The sequence below is a fragment of the Zingiber officinale genome, chromosome 7A (genome assembly GCF_018446385.1).
Source record: "Zingiber officinale cultivar Zhangliang chromosome 7A, Zo_v1.1, whole genome shotgun sequence".
Lineage (NCBI taxonomy): Eukaryota > Viridiplantae > Streptophyta > Magnoliopsida > Zingiberales > Zingiberaceae > Zingiber > Zingiber officinale.
In genome coordinates this window covers 48,740,294-48,766,206 of record NC_055998.1, presented here as the reverse complement: position 1 = coordinate 48,766,206, position 25,913 = coordinate 48,740,294, and positions in this window count along the sequence as shown.

Here is a 25,913-nt window from a genome sequence, read left to right as displayed (position 1 = left end):
AAACCTAGGAAATGCTATACATAATGAGAAGAAATGAAATTATGTTATGTAATATGCCATGATATGTTATAGGAAATGCTATACATAATGAGAAGAAATGAAATTATGTTATGTAACATGTCATGATATGTTATAGCATAGGAAATGCTATACATAATGAGAAGAAATGAAATTATGTTACGTAACATGCCATGATATGTTATAGCATAGGAAATGCTATACATAATGAGAAGAAATGAAATTATGTTACGTAACATGCCATGATATGTTATAGCATAGGAAATGCTATACATAATGAGAAGAAATGAAATTATATTATGTAATATGCCATGATATGTTATAGCATAGGAAATGCTATACATAATGAAAAGAAATGAAAAAGGAAATGCATGAAAGATTGTTAGGGACATGATATGATAGTTATGCATGATAAGTTATTTTTGTATGGTTTGTACCAAGGGTGGGCTCCGTAAACGCCCCGGGGTCGATGGAGTAAGACTCGGGCCTCGTCAGTAATGGGCTTCTGAGTGCCCTAGGTCGATGGAGTAAGACTCGGGCCTCGTCAGTAATGGGCCTCTGAATGCCCTAGGTCGATGGAGTAAGACTCGGGCCTAGTATGTATGCATGGTAGGGTTCAAGACTTGCTACCTTGGACCTACCTATGAAGCGCGCGCATTATGTATGTGGTACAAACCGGGATCCCCTCTAATGATGATATTAATTTCAAGTACTTATAAGTATAAGTTTTCAAATTCATGATGCATTGCCTACATATGTGCTTGAATTATCTGATGATTAGATATAATGTCATGTGATATTATGATATGAATATGAATATGATACCCTTGTATGTCGTATGCCTATGATACCTCGCATGATATTGATATGCAATGATATGAATTCGGTTTTAGTGAGTAGGAAAGGAACTTACTGAGCCATGAGTGCTCATAGCTTACTTTCCTTGTACCGCAGATAAAAGAGAAAGCTGGATGTACAACGGAGCAGCAGGAGGAGCAGATAGTGATGTGTGTGGTGGTGGCTCGGCAAGAACGATTCGGACAAATTAATATTTTTAGTTATATGATCAATATATGCACATTCGAACTAATCAGAATATGTGATATCATGCTAATTTAAATAAAAGGAATGATTTAAAATTTTCCGCTGTTATAGTATAACTAAAGCATGTACGTAAGTAGTATAAGATCGTAGCGCCGCCCTTGGGTAAGAAGTGTGGGCGTTACAGGTAGAGAAATGCTTCTTGAGTTCTCTCTTTTCTTTCCTTTAATTTCTCCCTTTTCTTTCCTTTAATTAAAATTCCTATCTCTCCTCTTATAATATCCTCTCCTTTCACACTTGGTTAACATATGCATGCATCCACAAGAGAACCAAGGATCAAAACTTGGTTATGTATATTTTTACTTCTTTTTACTTCCTTTTCCTTTTAAGTAAAAAGAATCCTTTCTTATTCTTAACTACTTAGTCCTTTCTCTCCTTATCAATAATTCTCCTATCCCCTTTGATATCCTATACATGTTCCTTACAAGAGGTCCAAGGTTCAATCCTATTTCTCTTCTAACATATTATTGATATTCTTTTGTACATAATAATTCATATATCACCATATTATGCATTAAGCATAAATATTTCATACACATATATATTATCTCATATTCCTTCCTTTTGTTTACATTAATTCCATGTATTATAAATATAGATGATTTATATTCTCAACTTTATTTTCTTCCATAAAGTTTTAATCATCTAAATCCTTCCCATCTTAATATTCAACTTATAATATTTACAGCTTCTTTTCACTACCTTCATACTCTCATTATCCTTACTTTCTTATCTAGGCTTTCTAGGGGTGTTACAATCTCCCCTACTTATTGAAAGTTCGTCCCCGAACTTAGAATGACAATTTCTGCTCAGATTCCTTAGACGTTGGTGGAGCTTCCAATCTCCCTTGACTTATTGAAGGTCCCTCAATTGAAGTCTGCAGTTGGTGTAACCTTGCGGGACCACCTTGATTCAGAACATACTGTGGTGCTTTAGTTTTGGTAGGGCAGTCTCTAGATAGATGTCCTTCCAGTCCACAGTCGTAGCATTTAATTTTGCCCTTACGACAGTCTTTTGCTTTATGACCCTCTATCCCACAGTTGTAACACTTATTAGTGCTCGTACGACATGTTCCTGGATGTTTCTTCCCACATGTATTGCACTGAGAAAACTTGAGCTGCTTGTTGGACGGACCATTCTTAGTGTCGTTCCGTCGCTTTCCCTTTCCACCGTGGTTCCCTTTCCAGTTGGCCTTGATATTTTCCAGTTCTTCCATCTGAGCTTGCTTCTTGTCCTTGCCTAGTGCCTTCAGGTAGTGTTCAGTATTCAGGGCACTGCTAATTAACTCCTCTGTGGTCCGCGGCCTGTTAACTCCACCGGCCACATTAAGTGCTATCTCAGGTCTGAGCATCTTTAGCATAAGCCTGACCCTTTCTCCCTCCGTCCTAACTAATTCCGGGCATAGTCGTGCCAGGCGGTTGAATCTTTTCATCGCTTCTTCTACCGTTGGGTCACCTTGCCGAAATTCGGTGAATTCATCATAGTGCCTACTTGTCACCCGAGTGTGGAAGAATTCTTCAAAGAATTCCGTCTCAAAATCTGCCCAACTCATTTGGTTCACTGGTCTTTTCACTTTCACTCTGTCCCACCACATTCGCGCGTCTCCCGTGAGACAGAATGATACGCATTTGATCTTTTCATGCTCAGGCCAGTCCAATAGTTCTATCATGCTCTCCATTGTCTTAAACCAAGCTTGTGCGTCCCATGCTTCACAATTACCAGAGAATTTCTCTGGCCTCAGTCTTTGCCACTGGATCAGATACGCTTCTTGACGAACTACCGGTGCCAGATTCACTAGTGGTACCGGTGCTGCTACTGGCTCCGGTTCAACTACTGGTATGGTTGGCATATTATTCTGATTTGGGGTAGCAGGATTCCCTTGTTGATTCATCATTCCTCTTATGTTATAGCCTAAGGTTCTTGTATCTAGGCTACCATTCATGCATCCTAGAATATCACCTACTTATCATCATGCACCATTCTCTAGGGTATAACTTAAGGTATCCTTCCTAGGCTACCATTCATGCATCCTAGAGTATCATACTATTTTTAACACATACTTGTCATCATGCACCCTTCTCTAGGGTATAGCTTAAGGTATCCTTCCTAGGCTATTATTCATGTATCCTAGAGTATCATACTAATTTTTGCATATAAATAAATTAAGCAACTGTACTTACTTGGAGCGACAGGAAGGAGCTTGATGTGTGTGTAGTGAGCTGGCAAAACCTCGCTCTGATACCACCTGTAACGCCCACCCTTCTTACCCAAGGGCGGCGTTACGATCTTATACTACTTACGTACATGCTTTAGTTATACTATAACAGCGGAAAATTTTAAATCATTCCTTTTATTTAAATAAGCATGATATCACATATTCTGATTAGTTCGAATGTGCATATATTGATCATATAACTAAAAATATTAATTTGTCCGAATCGTTCTTGCCGAGCCACCACCACACACATCACTATCTGCTCCTCCTGCTGCTCCGTCGTTCCGAATATCCGTCCCCCATATCTGCGGTACAAGGAAAGTAAGCTATGAGCACTCATGGCTCAGTAAGTTCCTTTCCTACTCACTAAAACCGAATTCATATCATTGCATATCAATATCATGCGAGGTATCATAAGCATACGACATACAAGGGTATCATATTCATATTCATATCATAATATCACATGACATTATATCTAATCATCAGATAATTCAAGCACATATGTAGGCAATGCATCATGAATTTGAAAACTTATACTTATAAGTACTTGAAATTAATATCATCATTAGAGGAGATCCCGGTTTATACCACATACATAATGCGCGCGCTTCATATGTAGGTCCAAGGTAGCAAGTCTTGAACCCTACCATGCATACATACTAGGCCCGAGTCTTACTCCATCGACCTAGGGCATTCAGAGGCCCATTACTGATGAGGCCCGAGTCTTACTCCATTGACCTAGGGCACTCAGAAGCCCATTACTGACGAGGCCCGAGTCTTACTCCATCGACCCCGGGGCGTTTACGGAGCCCACCCTTGGTACAAACCATACAAAAATAACTTATCATGCATAACTATCATATCATGTCCCTAACAATCTTTCATGCATTTCCTTTTTCATTTCTTTTCATTATGTATAGCATTTCCTATGCTATAACATATCATGGCATATTACATAATATAATTTCATTTCTTCTCATTATGTATAGCATTTCCTATGCTATAACATATCATGGCATGTTACGTAACATAATTTCATTTCTTCTCATTATGTATAGCATTTCCTATGCTATAACATATCATGGCATATTACGTAACATAATTTCATTTCTTCTCATTATGTATAGCATTTCCTATGCTATAACATATCATGGCATGTTACATAACATAATTTCATTTCTTCTCATTATGTATAGCATTTCCTATGCTATAACATATCATAGCATATTACATAACATAATTTCATTTCTTCTCATTATGTATAGCATTTCCTATAATATATCATGGCATATTACATAACATAATTTCATTTCTTCTCATTATGTATAGCATTTCCTAAGTTTCTTTTTTTTTTTCTTTTATTTTCCTTCATGGCCGAAACCTACCAGTCCTTAAGCTAGGTTTCTTAAGTGGCCTAAAGCATGGATAGCCTAAGTAAATATCATGGCAAAAGTTACTAAGAACATCATACACAAAATTGGATCATAAACAAGCTAGGACTCTTGTGATCTTACATGTCTTATATCATGTAACCAATTTTCTACATTCCAATTAAATATGAGAGCATTAATCAACTTTCATATCATAATATCACAGAGGTCTTGAGCATATTAATATTTTTGTTTAGGCTAATCTAAGCTATCCCTTTTATCATGGCCGAAAAACCCTAAAAAGAGTTCATGAGTTTCTAGCAATAGGAAATCCTTTGAGAAACTTTATATCCTATCATATGAGCATGTTTATTTAAATTTTGAAGGTCTTCCTAACCCTTAACCTTTCTGGTCCGAAACATACAAGTGAGTTTTCTTTTGGTTCCAATTAATTTCCAAGCAAGAAATCCATAGAAAGGTCCTTAGCATTTCATAGAAGGAACCTTGCACTAGTTTGGTTAGACAATAATCTTCCTAACCTCTTTAAAATATTTTTGGTTGAAATCCTAGGGTTAGATACTCCTCTGATCATACATCATATCAGTATAAAATCATGGAAAAGAATCCTTCTACATAGCATAGAAAATCTTATCATGAAATGAGGTCTTGTTTAAATCATCCTAGATTTGAAAACCTTTTCTTTAGCCGAATTTTTCTTAAATTCTTTCCTAGGTTTTCTAATCCTTATAAATCCGAAAATCACATAAAAGCCTTGTACCACAGGTGAGGGGAAGCTTACCTTCTTTGCTTAAGTTTCCTAGAGTTGAGAACTTGCTTGTGGACCTTTCTTTCTTGTTTGCTTTGCTCGGCACCAATAGAGGAAGAAGTGGCTAGGTCTTTTGGTGGAGAGGAGGAGGAAGAAGAGGAGGCTTCTTCCTCTTGTGTTGCTCGGCAACACAAAGAAAGAAAGAAAAGAGGGAGTGTCTCGGCACCTCTAGGAGAAGAGGAGGAGAGTGAGTTGAGGATGAAGCCACCCCTCCATGCCTATTTATACTAAAATGAGGGGAGGAAAACTTGACTTGATTCATCCTCCTTATTTATTTCTCCTCTTTAATGATAAGAATATTCTAGAGAAATGCTTCTTGAGTTCTCTCTTTTCTTTCCTTTAATTAAAATTCCTATCTCTCCTCTTATAATATCCTCTCCTATCACACTTGGTTAACATATGCATGCATCCACAAGAGAACAAAGGATCAAAACTTGGTTATGTATATTTTTACTTCTTTTTACTTCCTTTTCCTTTTAAGTAAAAAGAATCCTTTCTTATTCTTAACTACTTAGTCCTTTCTCTCCTTATCAATAATTCTCCTATCCCCTTTGATATCCTATACATGTTCCTTACAAGAGGTCCAAGGTTCAATCCTATTTCTCTTCTAACATATTATTGATATTCTTTTGTACATAATAATTCATATATCACCATATTATGCATTATGCATAAATATTTTATACACATATATATTATCTCATATTCCTTCCTTTTGTTTACATTAATTCCATGTATTATAAATATAGATGATTTATATTCTCAACTTTATTTTCTTTCATAAAGTTTTAATCATCTAAATCCTTCCCATCTTAATATTCAACTTATAATATTTACACCTTCTTTTCACTACCTTCATACTCTCATTATCCTTACTTTCTTATCTAGGCTTTCTAGGGGTGTTACAATCTCCCCTACTTATTGAAAGTTCGTCCCCGAACTTAGAATGACAATTTCTGCTCAGAGTCCTTAGACGTTGGTGGAGCTTCCAATCTCCCTTGACTTATTGAAGGTCCCTCAATAGAAGTCTGCAGTTGGTGTAACCTTGCGGGACCACCTTGATTCAGAACATACTGTGGTGCTTTAGTTTTGGTAGGGCTGTCTCTAGATAGATGTCCTTCCAGTCCACAGTCATAGCATTTAATTTTGCCCTTACGACAGTCTTTTGCTTTATGACCCTCTATCCCACAGTTGTAACACTTATTAGTGCTCGTACGACATGTTCCTGGATGTTTCTTCCCACATGTATTGCACTGAGAAAACTTGAGCAGCTTGTTGGACGGACCATTCTTAGTGTCGTTCCGTCGCTTTCCCTTTCCACCGTGGTTCCCTTTCCAGTTGGCCTTGATATTTTCCAGTTCTTCCATCTGAGCTTGCTTCTTGTCCTTGCCTAGTGCCTTCAGGTAGTGTTCGGTATTGAGGGCACTGCTAATTAACTCCTCTGTGGTCCGCGGCCTGTTAACTCCGCCGGCCACATTAAGTGTTATCTCGGGTCTGAGCATCTTTAGCATAAGCCTGACCCTTTCTCCCTCCGTCCTAACTAATTCCGGGCATAGTCGTGCCAGGCGGTTGAATCTTTTCATCGCTTCTTCTACCGTTAGGTCACCTTGCCGAAATTCGGTGAATTCATCATAGTGCCTACTTGTCACCCGAGTGTGGAAGAATTCTTCAAAGAATTCCGTCTCAAAATCTGCCCAACTCATTTGGTTCACTGGTCTTTTCACTTTCACTCTGTCCCACCACATTCGCGCGTCTCCCGTGAGACAGAATGATACGCATTTGATCTTTTCATGCTCAGGCCAGTCCAATAGTTCTATCATGCTCTCCATTGTCTTAAACCAAGCTTGTGCGTCCCATGCTTCACAATTACCAGAGAATTTCTCTGGCCTCAGTCTTTGCCACTGGATCAGATACGCTTCTTGACGAACTACCGGTGCCAGATTCACTAGTGGTACCGGTGCTGCTACTGGCTCCGGTTCAACTACTGGTATGGTTGGCGTATTATTCTGATTTGGGGTAGCAGGATTCCCTTATTGATTCATCATTCCTCTTATGTTATAGCCTAAGGTTCTTGTATCTAGGCTACCATTCATGCATCCTAGAATATCACCTACTTATCATCATGCACCATTCTCTAGGGTATAACTTAAGGTATCCTTCCTAGGCTACCATTCATGCATCCTAGAGTATCATACTATTTTTAACACATACTTGTCATCATGCACCCTTCTCTAGGGTATAGCTTAAGGTATCCTTCCTAGGCTATTATTCATGTATCCTAGAGTATCATACTAATTTTTGCATATAAATAAATTAAGCAACGGTACTTACTTGGAGCGGCAGGAAGGAGCTTGATGTGTGTGTAGTGAGCTGGCAAAACTTCGCTCTGATACCACCTGTAACGCCCACCCTTCTTACCCAAGGGCGGCGTTACGATCTTATACTACTTACGTACATGCTTTAGTTATACTATAACAGCGGAAAATTTTAAATCATTCCTTTTATTTAAATAAGCATGATATCACATATTCTGATTAGTTCGAATGTGCATATATTGATCATATAACTAAAAATATTAATTTGTCCGAATCGTTCTTGCCGAGCCACCACCACACACATCACTATCTGCTCCTCCTGCTGCTCTGTCGTTCCGAATATCCGTCCCCCATATCTGCGGTACAAGGAAAGTAAGCTATGAGCACTCATGGCTCAGTAAGTTCCTTTCCTACTCACTAAAACCGAATTCATATCATTGCATATCAATATCATGCGAGGTATCATAAGCATACGACATACAAGGGTATCATATTCATATTCATATCATAATATCACATGACATTATATCTAATCATCAGATAATTCAAGCACATATGTAGGCAATGCATCATGAATTTGAAAACTTATACTTATAAGTACTTGAAATTAATATCATCATTAGAGGGGATCCCGGTTTGTACCACATACATAATGCGCGCGCTTCATAGGTAGGTCCAAGGTAGCAAGTCTTGAACCCTACCATGCATACATACTAGGCCCGAGTCTTACTCCATCGACCTAGGGCACTCGGAGGCCCATTCTTGACGAGGCCCGAGTCTTACTCCATCGACCCCGGGGCATTTACGGAGCCCACCCTTGGTACAAACCATACAAAAATAACTTATCATGCATAACTATCATATCATGTCCCTAACAATCTTTCATGCATTTCCTTTTTCATTTCTTTTCATTATGTATAGCATTTCCTATGCTATAACATATCATGGCATATTACATAATATAATTTCATTTCTTCTCATTATGTATAGCATTTCCTATGCTATAACATATCATGGCATGTTACGTAACATAATTTCATTTCTTCTCATTATGTATAGCATTTCCTATGCTATAACATATCATGGCATGTTACATAACATAATTTCATTTCTTCTCATTATGTATAGCATTTCCTATGCTATAACATATCATAGCATATTACATAACATAATTTCATTTCTTCTCATTATGTATAGCATTTCCTAGGTTTCTTTCTTTTTTTTCTTTTATTTTCCTTCATGGCCGAAACCTACCAGTCCTTAAGCTAGGTTTCTTAAGTGGCCTAAAGCATGGAAAGCCTAAGTAAATATCATGGCAAAAGTTACTAAGAACATCATACACAAAATTGGATCATAAACAAGCTAGGACTCTTGTGATCTTACATGTCTTATATCATGTAACCAATTTTCTACATTCCAATTAAACAAGAGAGCATTAATCAACTTTCATATCATAATATCACAGAGGTCTTGAGCATATTAATATTTTTGTTTAGGCTAATCTAAGCTATCCCTTTTATCATGGCCGAAAAACCCTAAAAAGAGTTCATGAGTTTCTAGCAATAGGAAATCCTTTGAGAAACTTTATATCCTATCATATGAGCATGTTTATTTAAATTTTGAAGGTCTTCCTAACCCTTAACCTTTCTGGTCCGAAACATACAAGTGAGTTTTCTTTTGGTTCCAATTAATTTCCAAGCAAGAAATCCATAGAAAGGTCCTTAGCATTTCATAGAAGGAACCTTGCACTAGTTTGGTTAGACAATAATCTTCCTAACCTCTTTAAAATATTTTTGGTTGAAATCCTAGGGTTAGATACTCCTCTGATCATACATCATATCAGTATAAAATCATGGAAAAGAATCCTTCTACATAGCATAGAAAATCTTATCATGAAATGAGGTCTTGTTTAAATCATCCTAGATTTGAAAACCTTTTCTTTAGCCGAATTTTTCTTAAATTCTTTCCTAGGTTTTCTAATCCTTATAAATCCGAAAATCACATAAAAGCCTTGTACCACAGGTGAGGGGAAGCTTACCTTCTTTGCTTAAGTTTCCTAGAGTTGAGAACTTGCTTATGGACCTTTCTTCCTTGTTTGCGTTGCTCGGCACCAATGGAGGAAGAAGTGGTTAGGTCTTTTGGTGGAGAGGAGGAGGAAGAAGAGGAGGCTTCTTCCTCTTGTGTTGCTCGGCAACACAAAGAAAGAAAGAAAAGAGGGAGTGTCTCGGCACCTCTAGGAGAAGAGGAGGAGAGTGAGTTGAGGATGAAGCCACCCCTCCATGCCTATTTATACTAAAATGAGGGGAGGAAAACTTGACTTGATTCATCCTCCTTATTTATTTCTCCTCTTTAATGATAAGAATATTCTAGAGAAATGCTTCTTGAGTTCTCTCTTTTCTTTCCTTTAATTTCTCTCTTTTCTTTCCTTTAATTAAAATTCCTATCTCTCCTCTTATAATATCCTCTCCTATCACACTTGGTTAACATATGCATGCATCCACAAGAGAACCAAGGATCAAAACTTGGTTATGTATATTTTTACTTCTTTTTACTTCCTTTTCCTTTTAAGTAAAAAGAATCCTTTCTTATTCTTAACTACTTAGTCCTTTCTCTCCTTATCAATAATTCTCCTATCCCCTTTGATATCCTATACATGTTCCTTACAAGAGGTCCAAGGTTCAATCCTATTTCTCTTCTAACATATTATTGATATTCTTTTGTACATAATAATTCATATATCACCATATTATGCATTATGCATAAATATTTCATACACATATATATTATCTCATATTCCTTCCTTTTGTTTACATTAATTCCATGTATTATAAATATAGATGATTTATATTCTCAACTTTATTTTCTTTCATAAAGTTTTAATCATCTAAATCCTTCCCATCTTCATATTCAACTTATAATATTTACACCTTCTTTTCACTACCTTCATACTCTCATTATCCTTACTTTCTTATCTAGGCTTTCTAGGGGTGTTACATCGTCCCACTACCACATCCGCCCGATCCACTCATGCTGCCTATGACTCAGAGCAGGGGATCACTGAGGCCGAGCTCTAGACTCGGATCATCGCTCGAATCACGGATTTCCTCTTCGAATCATCGGGGTTTGACTCTCGCGTCGTCTCCGAGCCATGCCCTACTCACTGTTTGCTGATCACCAGGTTCTGTCGAGCCACCTACAAGCCCTATTCTCATCTGTGCGCCTTCTCTTTTTTCCAACTGATCTGGGTAATAATCGAGACCTAATTTCAGTTTAGGTCTGATACTGATTTTGGGTATTTGGTTCAGATGACAATAGATCTTCCTAGCGTTGCTCACCCTTTTAGGCAGCAAGGTCTTCGGCTGTGGGATAATAGAGAACAACCATATTAAGGTAATCTAGAGTTTGTAGTTTGTGATGGTTTTGAATGGAATCATTAATTGGTTAATGATTATCATGAGGAAATTGGAATTTAAATGTAATGTGTTGAGTTAGGGAACATTTGATGTGGAGGGCAGCACCATTTTATCTTGCTTCGGCCGGCACTGTGCGTGGACAATCCATAACTCCAACTATAGATTTTCTAACAGCAAGATCTCTGGTAAATTAAGGTAAGTTGGGCTTGGATATCAGATTTACATAGCGTGGGTTTCATGTCTACGTTGGATGAATTAGGTGGATCCAATTTGGAATTTCTTCATTGGATTAGGATTTAGTTTAGCTAATTGATGCATGATAGAGTTAGCTAAACTGGACATTTTGATACAAGTTTTTGGCTGAGACGGACAACTTGACGTGGGATTTGTTCCGATATGAACTATTGATTAAGGCAGGTACCTTGACTTATCTCTTTTGATATGTCGTGTTGATATGCGTAGTAGGTTATAGCCTTTAGTAATAATTATGTTTATCCTTGCTTAGGTATATCACTACATGATACATGTTGCATGCTTTTATCTGTTCTGCATTTATGATTTATTATTGCCATGATTATTTATGCTCATAGAGGTAGTGGCATACCATGCCTTGTGATACACGGGACTAGACATTTACCATATCTGACCCGTGTACCTAGATTTGTTTATTTGATCCATTTATTTTTGGTACATGTTTTATGGATATAGATATAGTCAGGATTTGCATGCTTAGTGTCATGCACCATCTTGCATGATTGCATGTTGTACAATTGATAGCCCCATTATTATTGAGCTCATCGCCAGTTACATGGATCTGCACACACAACCACTCATGGGTTAGTGGTATATCAGGCATGGTGTGTGTAGTTTGCTCTGTCAGTGCTCCTCTGATCTAATCATGGGTAGCGTGACGCAGCGTGGTAGCACGTTAGGGATCCCTCCTCTCGTCTGGCTCAGGGAGATGAGAACATTGAGCTCCCCCACTTATGATTTGGGGTAGGAGGATAGGTGTACTCCGACAGCATTCTGTCTACTCGGTCACTCATCAGGAGCAGTGATAGCAGAGTGCATAGTTGTTATAGTCCTACCCACTTGGTCTCACCATCGTGTGTGAGATGGCTGACTAGAGTCAAGGGTGACCAGGACATGTCATTGGCATCATATGCATGATTGTATTCATTGCTTGTGTTTGCTGCATTTTATTTGCTACATATTGGATGGATGCATATGTTTGACATGCATACAGGGACATGCTACTTTTGGTCTAACGACTTTATTATTTTGATAGGAGGTCCTGGTGAGTACAGCTTCTCCTTTTCATTCAGTTATGTATTTTCCATTTCTCCAGGAGAATGTACACATATTTATTACTACTAGTTATTTAGTATTATGCATGTCAGCCCGATACCCGCTGAGGATTTGACTCACCCCGTTGATATTATCATTTCAGGTTGATGCTGTCAAGAGGTTCTAGTCGCTAGTCCCCCACCACTTTACTTGGCGACGATTTTCTACTCTTTGGACTTTTGGTTCCTTGTTATGTATTTATATACACTTGTGATGTAGGATTGTACTTGAGGATCTTTTATCGAGTTTTGGTCAACTACTTATTTTTCTGTTGCGAAGGTTTCTCTGTTGTGTTTTGCGTTTTTCGTCGTAGTAGTGGAGTAGGTTATTTTTAAATAAACTACGTGGTTGTGTAAGCTAGAGGATGAGATTATATAAACTCCGTGGGTGTATGTTTATTTCATTGTATATGTTCCGGCCGTGTTGGCCGAGGTATGTGTGGCCCTGAGGACAATGTATATAAGTCTCAGATTGTCACCCGTACAGGGGAGATGCTGACAAAATTTCTTCTGGCAGGGACTACTTGGGGTGTGACATCGGGCGATCCCCGACTACATGCAGTCTCAAACTCCATGCAATCACCGAATCTATACGATCTCTAACTCCATGTGGTCCCCAACTATTTGTGATCCCCGACTACAAGAGGTCGCCAGCTTCATGCAATCTCTGACTCTAGACCGCCCTGACTCTAGGTTTCCCAAATTGGCACCAGTATATCAGACTTCTAACAAACAAGGTGTTGAACTATTGTTCAATGAATATGCAGGCAACACAACCATTTCTCCCCTAAGAACATGGGAAACATAGTCGTTTAACCCGAAAGAAGAGGGCAATGATAGAAATAAGGAAAATAGAAAATAATTATTTCTGGATGATCTTATTGATGAAGCTAAAGTCTTATTTATACAAATTATCTAATTAATAATGGAAATACTAAATATGGTATATAATTATAATAATGATAATCATATAATGATAATCATAGCAGTGAATATAATAAATTTAGAAATATTATTTTTACTGTCGATATTTGATTATGATGTCAAATATGATAAATCTCGATTAATTGAAATCCATTCAAGATTATTTTTCATAATCGTCACTCGAAATTATTTTCTATAACTGCTTTCTTTTTTGTCATTACCCCCGACAAACTCAATGGGAGTGTCTAAACTTTGAGTTTGATTGTTAACATGGTAAAATGTTATTTAGATAATGACTTAGTGAATATATATTAGCAATTTGATCTTCTGTAGAGACGTAAGAAACTGAAAGTTGTCGAGTCACTATATGTTCACGAACAAAATGAAAATCAATCTCGACATGTTTATTACAAGCATGAAAGACTGGATTTGCCTTAAGATAAGTTGCTCCTATATTATCACACCAAATTTTATAGTGGTTGGGAAAAAATATAATTCTGAAAGAAGATATTGTAGCCAAATAATTTTGGATCTCACATTAGCGATAGTTTTGTATTTAGCTTTAGTGCTTGAATGAGAGAGTGTAGGTTGCTTCTTTGAGAGCCAAGAAATATGATTTCGTCACTAATCTCCATCACTATAGGCATTTAACTCTAGTGAGGATTGACAATATAAAATAAGACCATATAAATTTATGCATTTAAGATAACGAAGAATTCTCTTAACACATTCCCAATGGTACTCGGTGGAAGAATGCATAAATTGACAAGCATGATTAACTGTGAAAATAATGTCAGGTTGTGTAATGGTGACATATTGTAGGGCACCAATAATACTTCTGTAGATTTGGGGGTCATCCATTAAAGGAGAGGAAGAAGGAGCCTTAAAACCTTCTTCAATGATTGGTGTAGAGATGGGATGCACACCATCCATTTTAGCTCTTTGAAGAAGTTCAGCAATATATTTGCTCTGAGAGAGAAGATAACCTTCAACATATGGAAGAAACTCAATGCCAAGAAAAAAATGAGCCTTGTTGAGGTCCCAAGTCAGAAACTCTTGATTAAGAAGATGGAGAAAAGAAGTGATGCATTCTTGATCATTGCCAGTTAGTAAAATATCATCCAAATAAATTAGAAAAATTATGATAAATTTTCCATTATATTTATAGAATAGCGAAGAGTTAGTTTTTGACCCAAAAAAGTCATGTATGTGAAGCCAATTAGATAAACGATGAAACCGCACATGACGTGCTTATCAAAGACCATATATAGATTTCTAACGTTTATAAGCATGTGTTGAAAGTTGTGGGTGGATCAAACCTGGTGGTTACTCCATAAATAAAGTTTTTTCATGGTGATCATGAAGGAAAGTATTGGAAATATCTAATTATTGTATCAGCCAATTGGATCTAACAATTATAGATAGTAACAATTTGATAGTTGTAATTTTGATGACCGGACTGAAAGTATCATTGAAGTCAATACCTGGTTGTTGACTAAAGTCTTTTGCAACAATGCAAGCTTTGTATTGTTCAATGGATCCATTTAGGTGATACTTGATTCGGTAAACTCATTTAGAGCCCACAATATTCATAGACGGAGTACAAGGAATTAAGGTCCATTTGTTAGGACCAAAGAATTCAGATATCTCCCACAATGGTATGATATTATCCACTTTGAACCTAAATTCTCATGATTTTACTCTTGGGCTCTACGCAAAAGGCCTTATACCAATAGAGATATCTTTTTCTTATAAACTCATGATCTTTTCCATGTGTTTTCAATGTGAGACTATGTTTGTAACCTTGCAACCCCAACAATCCCCCCTCAAACAAAGGACCACATGGTCCCCCTCAAGAATTGGGTCACCCTTAACCTGCTTAAGGCCTTCCCTCAAGTATCGAGCCACTCTTCACCTACTCAAGGTCTCCCCTCAAGTATCGGGTCACTGACCTACTCAGGGCCTCCCATACTTCATTCAAGATTTCAACCATATGGTTCGATCTTGGATCATAGTTTTGGCTCGTTCTTCTTCCGACGGTTAGTTTGGTGAAAAGCGATCTTACTAATTGTTAGGACCAAAAGAATTCATATATCTCTACAATGGTATAATATTATCCACTTTGGGTATAAGTCGTCATGGTTTGACTCTTGGGCTCCATCCAAAAGACTTCATACCAATGAAGATATCTTTTTCTTATAAACTCATGATCTTTTCCATATGTTTTCAATGCGAGACTATATTTGCAACCTTGCAACCCCCAACACATATTTCATTACGGAGAAGAGCATCAAACTTTGTAAGCATTCAAACACACTAATTTGGGTCTTTAACTACTTGTGGAAAGCTAGTTGATTTAACAAAACTTGAAGAAGCAATTAGAGCCCATGGAAGAGGATAGTAGATGGAAACTGGTGGACATCGAGTATAAATCTTTGCTTAGAGGAAGCATACGACGAGGAGTATCATCATCAAAACTACTCAAAGATGAGTAGTCAAATTGATGGAAATCAGGACTAGAGAGCGGAACATCATTAGATGTTGAGTCTGCAAGATTTGGTGGAGATGGAGCATAACCCAAAATTCCATCTTCACTTTACTTTAAATATGTCTTATTGGAGCAACCTGTGAAAATTCTATTATACTATTAAGGGAAATCAGAAAGGTGTCATGATTATCTGAGGGTGTGTCCGAGGGAACAACTACAAATGAAAAGAGAAGCTCATCAAAAGTAACATGTCAAAATATATATATCCGCCCAGTTGATATATGTAGGCAATGATACTCATGATACAAATTACTATAACCAAGGAAAATACATTGTTGAGACTGAGGATTTAACTTATGTTTAGAGTAAGGTCACAACCAAGGCTAAAATATGCAACCAAAGATATGGAAGAATGAATAATTTGGAAAGAAATTATAAAGTTTTTCCAAGGGGCTTTTTTTATAGTAGTGGAGTGGGCAAGCGATTGATAATGTATACTAAGGTTTGGACATCGTCATCCTAAAATTTAAATGGAATTGAGGCATGATTAAGAAGGGGTAAGACAATTTCAAATATATAATGATATTTCCTCTCAATGGACCCATTTTGTTCAAGAGTGTGGGGACAAGAGATTAGATGAAGGATGCCTAAGGAGGTAAGATGATGATGAAGGGCTTGATACTTTCCTCTCCAATCAAAATGAAGAAAGAGTATTTTACAATCAAAATAACTCTCAACATGCTTTTGAAAATGATAAAAAAATTGAAGAGATCAGACTTTCTTTTCACAAGAAAAATCCAAGTAAACTTGTTAAAATTGTCAATAAAAATTACATAATAAAGAACATCTTGATTAGATAAAATAAGAGTCGGACTCCACACACCATAGTGAATAATTTCTAACGGAAAATTTGAGATGCGAATAGAAGACACAAAAAAGTAATTTATGAGACTTTGCTTTAATGCAAGCTTCACATAAATGAGATGAGGAGACTAAAGAAATTGGTAAACCATACTGATAAATGATATTCTAAACAAGACATAGAGATGGATAACCAAGACATGCATGCCAAGAAAATTTGTTAGCGTGCTCTCCAACAAAAGCATTAGTGTAGGTGGGTTGAAAATGATAGAGGTTGTCTTTAATATTCCCTAGGAGTAGAATAATTCCTTTTGTGAAATCTTTCACAAGACAATGATGAAAATGAAATTCAAAGAACACATTATTATCAAGAGCAAATTGACATACAGAAAGTAAATTTTTGGTAATAGAGGGAACATGAAAAGTATTACACATACGAAAAGTTTGACTACACGAGTGAAAAGATATGTTTCCAAGGTGAGTAATTTGCAAACTTGAGTCATTATCTATTTGTACCATGTCGAGTCCATGATAAGGTGAAGCTTCTATGAGAACATCATACTCTAGTATAACATAATAAGTTGTTTCAAAATCCAGATGTCATCCTAGGTTCTTAGGAGTCGATGAAACTATATTAATGAAGATAAAAAGTGATAGTACTCCAGAATAAGATGACTGAGTTATAGATTATCAAGAATGTGGTGGTCGATTTAAAGATGCAGGTTCTCTTTGTGAAATAGTTAGTTGTCCTAATGCAGTAGTACCACTAATAAAATTTGAGCCAAATTTTTTAGGACATTGAATACCAATTTATTTAACTTTGAGACAAATTTAACATCTTTTTCAACTATATGATCAATCAAATCTTCTAGTATAATGAATAACTAATGATGTGATAAATTTAATATGGGTTTGAACTTTACTTTTGACCTTCTTAATATTACTGAGTATTTGACGTCGAAAGTAGAATAATTTATCCCTTGATAGTAATATACTTTCTGGCTGGAAAAATAGGAAAAAATAAAGAAATAAGGGGAAAAACACGAAGCTACTATAGGTGATGTGGAAGGAGGTGCTTCGTTTTTTTCATCAGCAGAAGAAATGGCGGAAGGTTGCTGCTGGTGCAGAGGAACAAAAATACGGATGCTGCTGCAAGGGGCTGCTTTGTAGGAAACGACGGAAGGTTGCTCTGGTGGAAGGGAAAAAAAATGGGCTGTTGCTGCAAGGTGCTACTACTGCTTTTTGCTTGGGAAAAACCGAAAAAGAAGCGAAGGATTAAAGTTCAGATATAATAAAGAAAATAGAAAATAATTATTTTTAGATAATTTTAATGATAGAAATAAAGAAGGTAGAAAGTAATTATTTTTAGATAATTTTATTGATATAGTCAAAGTACTTATTTATATAAATTATTTAATTAATAATAAAAATATTAAATATGATATATAATAATAATAATAATAAAATAAAATAAAATAAATTTGAAAATATATTATTTTTGTTACTGTTGATTTTTAATTATGATGTTAATGATGATAAATCTTAATTAATTGAAATCCATTTGAAATTATTTTTCATAACTATCATTCGAGATTATTTTTCATAACTAATTTTGTTATTATCATTAGATAACACAATCATTTATTTTAGAAAAAAATATGGTAACGTAAGTATGGTCACGTTTAGAACGTGAGAGTACAACTACATTCTAAAAAAAGATCGCATGCCCATGCAACTGAAAAAGATCGCATGCCCATGCAACTGCAAGGGGTAACTATCTGAACCTAAGTAACATCTACTATTCTTCTTCGTTCTCCTTTACTATATACTGACTTGACCGTCGGAATGCTAGAACTAGAACACCCTCGACCGTCATGCTAACTCTCTCATTCTTTGTTCCTTCATTTCAGACTCTACCAGATCTCTCTATAAATCTCTGTTACCTTTGGGTGATTGACAACTTGACTAATATCGATACCAACTACCGATGATTAATTCGACGATCTCAAACAAGACCAATAATCATTACCTTTAACTGATCTAATACAATAACAATAATCATCTTTGTATTGAAAAAATTAGAAACTTTTGTTTTTATAAGGTTTAGCATTTAAGTGATTTATTATTTTTAAAAAAAATAAATCTTAAAACAAATTTAAACTATCAATATTAAATAATATTTTATGTTTTTAAAAGTTGTCGAGATTCAAAATTACTTTGAAATAACGAAATAATATGAGGAATAATGTAATTAAAATAATTAATTAAATAATCAAGTGAAAGTTTGTCATTAGTTTTATTCTCATCAAATTATTTATTTATTCTAATCATATTTTTGTCATAAAATTTTAATTCTTTATTAATTTTATTTGTAATCTCTTTTGAAGAATCATAAGTGAATTTATTTTCTCTATAATCATTACATTTAACTGATCAAATACAATATCAATATCTTTATATTATAAAATTGTATTAACAATATTTACTGAAGGGAATTTTTAGTTTATATAATAAAAAAGAAAAAGAATATCAATTTGATAATTAAAAAAAATTACATATTACTTTGAATAGAATGAATGAGAAAATTACTTTCCATTTTTTATCAAGGAAAAGAAAGAGTGAAAAAAAGAAATCCATTCCATAGGTTGCTAGCACAACTTTTCTCCATCTTGTGAGTTTGTGAGACAAACAAATACTTGTTCGTGTGGATACCGTAGAGGCGTGAACGCGAGATCATGCTGTGATCTGGGCTGTCGGGAGTCCGTGAGCACGCTACAAAGGTATAATTTCTCATGTTCCTATGTAAACTTAGTATATTTTTCTTCTTCCTTCACATGGATCTTCTGAAGGAAATAGGTTTTTCTGTTGCGCGTTTGCGTGTTTAGCAACCTATTTCCTTACAGTGGTATCAGAGCCACTTGCGAAGGGATCTACTAAGTTTTAGAGTTTGTATATGTGATATAGAAAAGTATGATAGGTTTATTATGATCTGCAAAATTATGAGTTTCGACCAAAAATTAGTGTTTTGTTGAGAACGAAGCATAGTTGGTATGTGACCAACAAGGTCTCGGCCAAAGGTATTTTGTTTGGAACAAAACATAGTCGGTCTTAAGGGTAGTAGAGTCTCGGGCATGGCAGTAACTCATAAACATAGTTGGTATGGGACCGCTATGGCGTTGTGGCTCATAATTTGTTATTGCAATCATAGTAAATTTATGTAGTAAATATATTGTGAATATATATGACATGGTGCATGGTTATGGCCCTTAAACCCCCTATGTGATTGTGTGTATTGTTGTAATTCATAATACGACCTGCGTGTCGTGCCTTCATCCCTTTCATTCTAGTTATAATTTTAGACTACACTCGAATGTAATTCGAGTTTCTTTAGTTGTTGTAATGTACAAATTAGAAAGAAATTAGTCTACTGGATGATGGGTGAAAAGGAAGGAAGGAAGGACAACAACACACGGCGACAAAGGGAGCGCTTGGAGAAGCTGCTTTGACCTAGGTGAACTCATCGCTCTTCTCATTGGCTTGAGAAGGTCGTAGTTTATGGGGGCCATAACCGTGTCACGTTTTGATTTATGCATATATATGTGATGTGTGCTTGGTGATGTATTCGATACATGTTTAATATATATATAATTAGGTCCTTTTAGAATATGCCTACCAAAAGTTTAATACTCACATCTAGCTCGATCAATTGTAGTCAGGTTTTGTCTAAGCAAAGTGACTCAATTTATCTTGCTAGTGTGCGACAGGACAATTGTGATGTCCGACTATTAAACTTGGGTGCGACTTAACTAAGTTGTCTCATTTAGAATGAGAGCTTAGAGGCATATCCCATAAGATGAAATTCAAATTGTACTTGTCTTGGGCGATTAGCCAAATCTAACTCAAGATGAGATATAATATGAAATTCATAAGATGAGCAAATGAACAAATAATATTGTTCATCTAGCTATACAAGAGTTGCATTTGATGCAATTAGTATAAGATGCCTACCTATATTATACGAGTCTTGGGCGATTAGCCAAAGCTAACCCAAGATGAGGTATAATATGGATCTTGTCCCACATGAATATTATCGCGATTGGAATTGGAGCTAGTAGTGTGGGTAAAACCACAACCATGGCTCGCTCCTACCAAGCTTTACAATTTTTTTGGGAGAATCATTTAATTTAAGGCCTAATTAAATGATCGATATATGATACTAAGTTCTGCATTATGTTGTTGTAGATAACCATGTCATCAAATACATCGAACACTCTCTCTCTGTGATCTGTCCTTGATAAGGACAAGCTTAATGGAGCTAACTTCCTGGTTTGGTACAGAAACTTGAGAATAGTTCTCAAGCAAGAACAAAAACTGTACGTCCTAGAGCAGCTCATTCCTGAGGCACCCCCCGCTATTGCCACTAGAGCTGATAGGGATGCTTACAAGAAACATCAAGATGATGCATTAGATGTGTCATGCCTTATGCTCACCACCATGAACTTTGAACCTTACAAGCAACATGAGAACATGGATGCTTATGATATGGTTGAACACCTTAGACAACTATATCAAGGACAAGCAAGGCATGAGAGATTTGAGATCTCTAAAGCGCTGTTTCAATGTAGAATGCAAGAAGGAAGTCCCCTAAGACCATATGTACTCAAAATGATTGAGTATGTAGAAAACCTATAGCGGTTGGGATTTCCACTAGGCCAAGAATTGGCCACTGATCTTATCTTGCAGCCTTTGCCCGATAGCTATAGTCAATTTGTCATGAACTACAACATGAATGAAATTGACAAACCACTACCTGAGATGTTGAACATGTTAAGAACTGCTGAACTAAACCTTAAAAAGGAAAAGCCTAGTTCTATTCTAATGGTGTCTAAGGGCAAAGGCAAGTGGAAGCCTAAAGGTAAGGGTAAGTGTTGGAATGCATACAAAAAGCCAAGCTTTTTGTATAAATATTTATTTAGAAATAAGAATCATATTGGTCAAAGGCCTACATTTATGCTAAGTGTAGTTGTCCATTTAATTTATATTGTAGATAACATGATGTGAGGAGACACACAAAAGATCATGTTATCATATCCTTATAAATTATAAATAGTAGCTCACAACCAAGATAGAATGGACAAACCATTGGAGTGGTTGTAGTGTAATTATTAGTTTATCTACACTATAAAATTACACTAGTACACTATGAGTATATTGAGCAGCACCATTTGAGGTAGTTTCTTTTTATACTGACTATATAAGAGAACAAAACCTCTGTTATTATGGAAGTGCGTGTTCTTAATCATGATATAATAACAAGCACGTATATTTAATATTTATTTCATTAATTTATTAAAGGGTGTGATTTATCTCATTAAATCAATATGTCCGATAAGTTGAGAAATGATATCATTTATATGGTGTGTTGTTGATTATAGAATGAAATTGTGTCCTAGCAAACTAGGTTGATGATATCCCCTTGAGAAAATCAAAAAATGCAGGTTTGAAGAAATGGTTGTGCCAAATAGCATGACCCATAAGGCTAAAATAGAGCACTCTTAGCTTTGGTTGTGCCAATTGGCATATAAACGAAGCCAGAGATAGCTCTAGTCGTGCCAAATTGCACAGCTAGGCTATCTGGCCAGAGCTAACTTGGCTCTAGACGTGTCAAATGGCACGACCAGGTAGCTAGATGTTAGTTTGGCCTATGCCAAGAGGCACGACCACCCCGTGCCTTACTTCTATATGTGGGGTACTTCATCCCCTTTGATGAGGAGGAAGTTCCAAGATAGGAAGAGACCCTTTAGGTAAAATCCTTTCATATGGAGACGTCATCTAGGTGATCTGAGGTCGTTCTATTGCACCATCTTCATCGGCACTCTAAGATCTGCATCTAAGGGCTTCACTTGACATCAAAGGATAGGTTTCTTCTCCCCTTCCTTAGGGTTTTCAAATTTTCTATGGTTTTGAGTCCTTGGACTATTTTTCTTCAATTATAGAGTAGATTTGTATTGTTCTAAGATATAGGGAGTAATTGTAATGTGTGGATGATGTAAAACTCTTTGGAATTACCAATTTTTTTGTTTGATGAAGCTTGTATGACACTTATTATGTTTGATGAAATGCTAGCAAGTAGACTTTCTCTATGGGTATGAATTTATCTATCTATATTGTATTTCTGTATATGTAGATCTCACTTCTATGTTGGTGCGGGAAGCATCCGACGATTGAACAGGTGTTTTGATTATGTCAAAGGGTACAAGTTAAGTTGTTTTGTTATCTAATGAGCTTAAACAAGTGTGCAGGAAAGTCCTAACTGCGGTTAGGCAGGTGGAAAATCCTAAGGGGCGGTAACCTTAGGTCCTAGGGGGTGGAACCCTAGGTGAAGGGAAATCCTGAGGGGGGGGTAACCTTAGGTCCTAGGGGGTGGTAACCCTAGGTGGAGAAAAACCCTAAGGGGCGGCAACCTTAGGTCCTAGGGGGTGGTAACCCTAGGTGGAGGAAAATCCTAAGCGGGGGGGGGGGTAACCTTAGGTCCTAGGGGGTGGTAACCCTAGATGGAGAAAAACCCTAGGGGGCGGTAACCCTAGGTCCTAGGGGTGGTAACCCTAGGTGGAGAAAAACCCTAGGGGGCGGTAACCCTAGGTCCTAGGGGGTAATAACCCTAGGCGGAAAGTCCAGTCGATCTGGAGGACCGGACTGGCATCAGATAAATCTCTTGAGTGGAGTAGGTGAGGACGCGTTCCCCGTAGAGGGAACAGTAGGCGTCGGGTCGACCTAGGGTTTCCAGTGGGAAACCCGAAGTCAGACTCGGACAGTCCGGAGACTGTCATTATCACTTCTATTATGTTTTATGTGCTACTTTGTGCTTCAGGGTATTTGTTTAACATATCTTGCAGGGACCAAAGTGCAAAATTGGCCTCGGATGAACAGTACCGAGGCGCCTCCATGGAGCTTGGAGGCGCCTCGGGTGCAAAACCTGAGCTGGCTGTGAAGTAAGCTTCAAGGCGCCTTGGAGAGGCTGAAGGCGCCTTGAACAAGTTGTTGAAGGCGCCTTGGAGAGGTTGAAGGCGCCTTGAACAAGATAAAGTTCGACCAGGTCAGTTTTGATCCACGCGGGTGACGCGGCCAGCCTGGAGGCGCCTTGGAGAGGTTTAAGGCTGAACACCCTTTATAAGAGGGGTTCGAGCAGCAGCAAAAGATAACGAAACAAAAAGCTTCCTCGTGCTGTGTTCTGCTCAAGTATTGCTTCTGAAGTGCTGCTGCAATATTCCGACGACCCAGAGCTCAGATTTTTCTACCACTGTTGTCGGTATAACTTTAATTACAGTTACATTTGTAATTAGTTTGTAATAATTATACGAGCTTATAGTTGTTGCCCAAGGAAAGCGATCAAGGATCGCGGGCCTTCGAGTAGAAGTCGATCTAGGCTCCGAACGAAGTAAATCCACTGTGTTCATCTGCTTGTTCTTTTATTCCTCTGCTTTAATTACTCGACGAACATTTTACGATTCCGATAATCGAACGAAAAAGCCGCGAGCGCTATTCACCTCCCCCCCCCCCTCTAGCGCTTCTCGATTCAACAATTGGTATCAAAGCGGGGTCACTTCGAATAGGTGAAACCACCATTCAAACATTTTACGCCTTTCGTTTTTTCCCTCCAAAACTGTTTTCAAAAAATTCATTTTCATCCTTTCATGGTTTATTAGTATTGATAAAATATTGAATTTGGCAAAATTTGAAATATTATTTTTTAAATATTTTTGAATAATATTTTATTATTATTTTATTATTCTTTCTCGAAACTCGTAAATTTCTATTTCTATCCTTCTACCACACTACTAATCCAGGATTAAGTCCTGGAAAAAGTTTTTGCTCACTTTTTCGTGCAAGATTCAATGGCTCTCCAAGAAGGTTGTAGCACCACTCGTCCACCGCTCTTCTTCGGCGAAGACTTCGGCTACTGGAAAGGCCGAATGTAGTCGTACCTACAAACCGAGTTCGATGTCTAGATAATCACCAAGACCAGGCTCGAAATACCAACTGACGGCGCCGGCATGCCACTACTGTACGAGAACTGGGACGCGAACCTTATCAAAAAGGTAGAAGCAAACGCAAAAGCAACGTATACACTTCAGTGCGGCTTAACGAATAAGGAGCTGAATCACGCCAGCCCATTCTCAAGCGCCAGGGAGCTGTGGGAGAATCTGATTCAGTTACACAAAGGTACCCAAGTAAGTAAGCATAATTTAATAGACGATTTATTTGAATTAGATGAACAGTATGATACTACTTTAGTCGAGGAAGGTATTACGTTGGTTGCAGGTACAAGCAAGACAGAGGAAGCTAGAAAGAAACAGATGATGAAGGCAACATGGTCTGAATCTTCAGACGAATCTGAGACTGACGAAGAAGAACTGACAAGCTTCCTCGCACTACCAGTACTAGCATCTGTGGCGGAAACTGAGTCCGAATACGAGACAGATACCGAAATCGAATATAGAACCGAGTCCGAGCGAAGCCACGGATCCGTATCCGTTTCCGAAGGTTCTAAACCCACTATAAGTTCTTTAATTTCTAGTATTAGCTTATATAATTCAGAAAATTTAGTTCCTTACTTACTAAAGAAGTTGGCTAAATCCAACGTCCGAGTCAAGTCACTCCAAAAGGAGGTAACAACCCTTAAGGAAGTGACTAACTCAAGTCCTTTAACTGAGCCAGTTCAAATTGGAAATTCAACCCAAGTCCAACAACTTGAGGAAGAAAATTCCAATTTGAAAACTCAAGTTAAAGAACTCAAGAACATGTTGGAACGGTTTACTTTGGGTTCCAAGAATCAGGATCTGATTCTTGGAAAACAGCGAGTCGTTTACAATAAATCCGGACTTGGATTTAAAACTAAAAGAAAATACAAATCATATTTATCATTAGTAAATAGAAATAATAGAAAGGTAGTCCAAGCATGGGTACCTAAGTCCAACTTGGTCAATCAAGTTGGACTTGGTCAATATTGGGTCCCCAAGGATCAAGTCTATT